This window comes from Palaemon carinicauda, chromosome 45, assembly GCF_036898095.1.
Source record: "Palaemon carinicauda isolate YSFRI2023 chromosome 45, ASM3689809v2, whole genome shotgun sequence".
Classification (NCBI taxonomy): Eukaryota; Metazoa; Arthropoda; class Malacostraca; order Decapoda; family Palaemonidae; genus Palaemon; species Palaemon carinicauda.
The window spans coordinates 20,716,073-20,723,192 of record NC_090769.1 but is presented as its reverse complement, the minus strand read 5'-3'; positions in this window follow the sequence as shown (position 1 = coordinate 20,723,192).

Below are 7,120 nucleotides of genomic sequence, written 5' to 3'. Positions count from 1 at the left end.
TATTTCTTGCTCAGGTTTTTTTTTCACCTTTGGAGTATGAATGAAAATTCTTTTAAGATTTCCTCTCCTTTCATTTATAGGAGAGAGAGAGAGAGAGAGAGAGAGAGAGAGAGAGAGCTCTCTCGTCTTCGTGGATATTAGCATTGAAAGGCTGATCTGTGTCCTCTAAATATTTTATGTGTAACTAAAAAACTACGAGTATTTTTGTATTACCACTCGCGTCTCACTTGTTCAGTTGGCCCCGTTTTGTGTTTGCAGTGTTGCCAGGCAGTCGAGTCGTAAATTGTTTATTTATGTTTCCCGCTTTAGAGTTGCATATTCGCTTCTGCAGTTGTCTGTGTTAAGGGTGTAGCCAGAACAAGTTTAGACTTTGTGATGATGATGATTAAGACAATTCCGTAGTTGGACGTTTACGTGACATGAGATTCCTCCTCCTCCTCTCCTTCTTCTTCTTCTCGTTCTCTCTTTTGTTGTGACACAACTCTCATTCTTAAACTTAACTTCCAACGCACCATTACTACTACTACTACCACCACCACCTCGATTCCCCCCTCCCTTCAGAGTTCCCTGCCTCCATTGCACAGTCGTCTTCTTCCCTACCCCTTTCACCAACCTACTTTCCCCTCCCCCGCAATATTCCGAATACTACGTCGTATCGTGATAATGAAGTACTCGCTAAAGTGGCTTTGTTTTGATTCTCTCTCTCTCTCTCTCTCTCTCTCTCTCTCTCTCGGGCGTGTGGTATTACAGCACTCGTTTTCACCTTCATTTGTAAGACGAAAAGTCTGTTTGTTTTGTTTACTTCGCCTCTCCGCCTTACTTCGCCATTCCAGGGTAGTTGCTCTAGCTGAAAGCTCACATGCACACTTCCCGGCACGTGATGGCCAACTGTTGGAATTTTATTCGCTTCGAAAGCTCCAGCCTGGGTTCGAGTAATGCTCTTCTTACTCGCACGGGTGTGACGCCAAGGGACGGTGCTATGAATCGATCAATCACTCGATTTTTTTTTTAGCTCGTGTTCATTTCCGGGTATGGAGTTATCTGATAGATCGTCTTTTTGAATTTTCTATTACCTCATTTACTTAAAGGGCTGCTTTTCTGGTCATATACTGCAGGGGAATCCTACTCTCTACAGGACCTTAACAATCGTGTTATGTATTTAGATCCCAAGGCATTTAGCAATTCAAACCGAATATTAATCGTCTAAAATACTGAAGAGAATTGCTACATATTGCGCAGCCAACAAATCGTGTTGACACGAAAATAGTTACAGATGGTTTCATGCTATTGGAACCTAGATATGTCACCTATAGGCTCTTGAGTCTAAATATGCGGGCCCGAGACTATATATTAAGCTTCCATGAGACATCCAAATGATTGAAGATATTAAAGCTTTCAAAAGGAAACTGAAGACTTATTCTGTGAGTCGTTTGACAGTGACGATTCAACAGTAAATGAGAAATATATGATAAGAAATGTTGAATACTCTGAACGAACATGGTAAAACGGTGTGGAGGTCCTCTCTCTCTCTCTCTCTCTCTCTCTCTCTCTCTCTCTCGATGAATTGTACTATTTTGATATAGATAATACCCAATGTATTAATTGGAAAAAAGTTATTTTTATTATCTCTCTCTCTCTCTCTCTCTCTCTCTCTCTCTCTCTCTTGATGCTTTGTACTATTTTTAATATAGATGATAATACGCAATATATTAATTGGAAATAATGTTATTTCTCTCTCTCTCTCTCTCTCTCTCTCTCTCTCTCTCTTGATGCTTTGTACTATTTTTAATATAGATGATAATACGCAATATATTAATTGGAAATAATGTTATTTCTCTCTCTCTCTCTCTCTCTCTCTCTCTCTCTCTCTCTCTCTCGATGATTTGTTCTATTCTTAATATAGATGATAATACGCAATATATTAATTGGAAATAATGTTATTTCTCTCTCTCTCTCTCTCTCTCTCTCTCTCGATGATTTGTTCTATTCTTAATATAGATGATAATACGCAATATATTAATTGGAAATAATGTTATTTCTCTCTCTCTCTCTCTCTCTCTCTCTCTCTCTCTCTCTCGGTTACACTTGGGAGAAATCTATGGCGTGTTTTAAACAATTTATAGTTTATTTCCTTGTTTCCTTTCCTCACTGGGCTATTTTCCCTGTTGGAGCCGTTGGGCTTAAACATCCCCCTTTTTCCATGTAGGGTTGTAGCTTAGCCAGTAATAATAATAATAACAGTAATGATACTAATAATAGTATTGCATACATCGGGCCCCTGGTTCCTGATCGTTGATAAATTAGTTTATTCAGCGAATAAATTTACAATCGTTCTTTCCATGTCAATTCATTAGTCTTGTGCTGTCCTGTCATTTCGAAATTTCAATTTTTATAGTCACAAAAAAAAAAAAAAAACATGGATGATTACATGAAGAGATCATGTTCAAAGAATATTGAAATAACATCTTTAAGACCTGTTCAACTTAACAAAGTTGTTATGTAATTATATGAAGAGATCATGTTCAAAGAAAATTGAAAAAACATCTTTATGACCTGTTCAACTTAACAAAGTTGTTATGTAATTATATGAAGAGATCATGTTAAAAGAATATTGAAATAACATCTTTATGACCTGTTCAACTTAAAGTTACGTAATTTGAAACGTCCCCCGGGGTCAGTAATTTCGTTTGACCCTGGTCAGGGCAGAGCCTAGAGGCCGCGTGCATGAAACTAGTGTGCTCGACTCATATTTTGCAGTGTTGCTGCCTTGCTTAAGGGGAGAGTCTGCTAAGAAACGAACTTTTTGAACGTCTGAATTTTTTTGCCATTGTCAGTAGTACGAAGTATAACGTTTTTGTTGTGAACGTTTCATGATATATTCCTGTCGTTTGGTTTTTATGTCTTCGATGTAGGAAAGATATCAAGTTAGTTTTATTTTTTTAGGGAGGGCGGAGAGGGTGTGAGTGATAATGACGTGTTTCTATGTTTTGAAATAATTATATGTTCAAAGTCAATTTGAAGGTCACGGACACTTGATTTAATTAGTATATGGAATTTTATATTTCCATTGAATTGACAAGGTTACCCTGTGTGCTACAAATGAGAGATTCATCTTTGCAGTTCCCAGGGTTTTGGTACTTACTTCACTTTACTTTAAGGGCTGTTTTGCTGCGAGCGAAAACCACAGATAAAAAAGCCATTACAAGAAACACCAGATAAAAATTAAATTCGTTAACACTGTTGTCAAAGGATTGAGAACCGTTAACATTAAAGGGTCGAGGATCATTGACTTAGTTGTTAAAGGATATAGAATCATGAACATTGTTGTTAAAGGATTGAGGATCATTAACATTGTTGTTAAAGGATTGAGGATCATTATTATTGTCCAAGCATAGAGGATCATTGTCATTATTGTCATAGGATAGAGGATCATTCACATTATTGTTAAAGGATAGAGGATCGTTAACATTGTTGTTAAAGGCTTGAGGATCATTGTCATTGTTGTTAAAGGATTGAGAATCATTAACATTGTTGTTAAAGGATTGAGGATCTTTGACATTGTTGAAGGATTAAAGATATTGACATTATTGTTATAGGATTGAAAATCAGTGACATTATTGCTAAAGGATAGAGGATCGTTGACAGTGTTGTTATAGGGATTGAGAATCAGTGACATTATTGTTAAAGGATAGAGGATCGTTTAATGTTGTTAAAGAATTGAGAATCATTGGCAGTGTTGTTAAAGGATTGAGAAACACTGACAGCTATATTTACCACCAACGAAATTGAAAAGAGGTTATGTTTTCACCCCTGTTTGTGTGTGTGTGTTTGTGAACAGCTTCCTGGCCACAGTTTTAATCGTAGAGTAACGAAAACGTCAAGGTCAAGGTCACGGGCAGGCAAAATGTCCTATTCACATTATCATCTATAAGTTTGAACATCGTTGTCACAGAGACTTTATATTTGAGTGTATGAAAATTCACGCCAATTAAAACATGTCAAGGTCAAGGTCGAGAAATAAACTGCCGCGGCGGAGGTCTGCGCTCTAAGTGCGCCTCTAGTTTAGTATGATTTAGGGAAACTCGTACCATAGTAGTACAAGTATTACGTTTTGTATTTAAACTGCAGGAAGTGAGCATGTGTGCGCGCGTGCGTATTCGGGTTTGACATATCCGGTCTTCTGGTTGGATAGCGTTATCAGAGAAGTTCTTGCTGTGTATTTTTTAATACAATTGATGTCAACGATCATAACAGCTATTGTTTTCACATGCACTGTTCATGTTTCATGTACGGAACCCATCGTTTTGCTTTGAGAATTTTTTATTTTGCGTTTTTCCTCATTATATAAAACTATATTTTGATATTCTAAAGTCACGATTTGACTTTCACGAAGGGAATTGTCTTTTAAGTTTAGAAAAAAAGACAACTAATTTGATGAAAATTTAAGTATTGCAATCCATTCACACACTTGAAATGCAACCTAAACTCTTCCTAGTTGTTATCTCCGCCAACGAAGTTGAAAGGAGGTTATGTTTTCGCCCCTTTCTGTGTGTTTTTGAACAGCTTCCTGGCCACATTGTTAATAGTAGAGTAATGAAATTTATAGGGATTAACTTATGCACAAAGCTGGATATGATTAAATTTGGAAGGTCAAAGGTCACGGTCAAGCAAAATGTCCAATTCACATAATCAGACATAAGCTAGGACATCGTTGTCACAGACTTCAGACTTGGTTCATATTTGTATGTATGAAATCCACGCCAATTAATACATGTTGAGATCAAAGGTCAAGGTCATGAAATAAGCTGCCGCGGTGGAGGTCTTCGTTCTACGGAGTGCCCCTCTAGTTTGATAATGGTATTGTTTCACTTACCCACGATGAAAGATGTTGCTTGTAAGACGTGCATTTAGATTGTTTTTTTTATATTTGTTCAGGTTAATATTTATGTTTTCCCATCGTTGTTTATTCCTATTTATCCTCGCCGTTCATCCTAGTCCCCCATTGACAAGGACGTCCTGATTCCCAAGGTCTTGCCAAACGTTGTCGAACGTTCCTCTTCTATCCCCTTTTCAAAACATTGGAAACTGAATAGAGACTTAAAAGATTAGTACGTTTATTTATATGGTGTTGTTCTATTCGACGAAGGCCATAATAACGTTAGCCTAGCAACAAGAAAGAACTCACCCTCCTCTTTGTCTCCCACCCCCTTAGGCAGGGGGCCAGGGGGGAAGGGTCTCGGGTGGCATGAGACCGGAATGAGAGTGCACAGGTAACCACTACCACCACCACCTTTAATACCGTCTGTCCCGTTACTGGACTGTGGCTCTCCCCCTTGCGCACTGATGGGAGCAATAGGATACGTTTCTTTTGTATGATTTCTCATCTACAAATGTCAATTGTCATTTTAATTTGATTTGTCAGCTATAAATATCTCTACGTCGAGGTGTCGTAAATTTATCATAATTTTAGCGAATTCTTTAGTTTTCCACTCTTATTAGTGTTTTGATTCTCTCATTATCAAGTGTTATTGGAGATTTGTTCTCTCCTTATCAAGGTGCATTATTAGGGTTTTGTTCTCTCCTTTCAATTGCATTATTAGGGGTTTTTCTCTGCTTATCAAGTGCATTATTAGTTTGTCCACTTCTTATCAAGTGTATTATTAGGGTTTTGTTCTCCTTGTCAAGTGTATTATTAGGGTTTTGTTCTCTCTTTATCAAGTGCATTATTAGTTTCTCTCCTTACAAGTGCATTATTAGGGTTTTGTTCTCTCCTTATCAAGTGCATTATTAGTGTTTGTTCTCTTCTTATCAAATGCATTATTAGGGTTTTGTTCTCTCCTTTCAATTGCATTATTGGGGTTTGTTCTCTCCTTATAAAATGCATTATTAGGGCTTGTTCTCATTATCAATTGCATTATTAGGGCTTGTTCTCTTCTTATCAAGTGCATTATTAGGATTTTTTGCTCTCCTTTCAATTGCATTATTAAGGTTTGTTCTCTCCTTATCAAGTGCATTATTAGGGTTTTGTTCTCTCTTTATCAAGTGCATTATTAATTCCTCTCCTTGTCAACTGTATTATTAGGGTTTTGTTCTTATCAAGTGCATTAATAAGGTTTGTTCTCTCCTTATCAAGTTCATTATTAGAGTTTGTTCTCCTTATCAAGTGTATATACAGAGGTTTGCTATTGTTGATATATATTAGGTTTTCAAACCACCTTCAGGTGTTTCTGGATGGGGGTGGGGGGGGGGTGTCCCGTCGAAGCCAACAAGCGTCACATGTACTTGAACTTACTCCCACTTTACCAAGAGGAATGCACTCTCTCTCTCTCTCTCTCTCTCTCTCTCTCTCTCTCTCACATTGTATGATTACAAAAGTTATTGCTTCACGATGGTCAATTGCTTTTTAAGTAAGTTTCCCTTTTCATTTCTCAAGGTTACACAACTTAACATATCAAGTGGTCGGTGTTAAGCCACACCAGACATTGGAATCTCTCTCTCTCTCTCTCTCTCTCTCTCTCTCTCTCTCTCTTATAGTTAGTAATTGTTATCATTCATGTATTATTACATTACTATCCACTCTATTAAGATTATATATATCTGGCAACGTTTTTGATGAATACTCCTGAAAGAAACGTTTCAAATTAAGTTTTCTTTCCATTGGCCGACTCACATTGGTACTTCTGAACGTCATCCTTTTTAATAGATTACGACTGGAACGTTCATGGCAAAACAATCCTATTTGAAGATCTTTTTGTGTAAGAATAACGTTGAACAAATATGGCCCTCTGATATGGCCTTTGGATATGTGTGGATCGAAGTGTTGAACAATTATGGCCCTCTGAGAGACCAGCCTTTGGATATGTGTGGATCGAAGTGTTGAACAGTTATGGCCCTCTGAGAGACCAACCTTTGGATATGTGTGGATCGAAGTGTTGAACAATTGTGGCCTTCTGAGAGACCAGCCTTTGGATGTGTGTGGATCGAAGTGTTGAACAATTATGGCCCTCTGAGAGACCAGCCTTTGGATATGTGTGGATCGAAGTGTGGAACAATTATGGCCCTCTGAGAGACCAGCCTTTGGATATGTGTGGATCGAAGTGTTGAACGATTATGGCCCTCT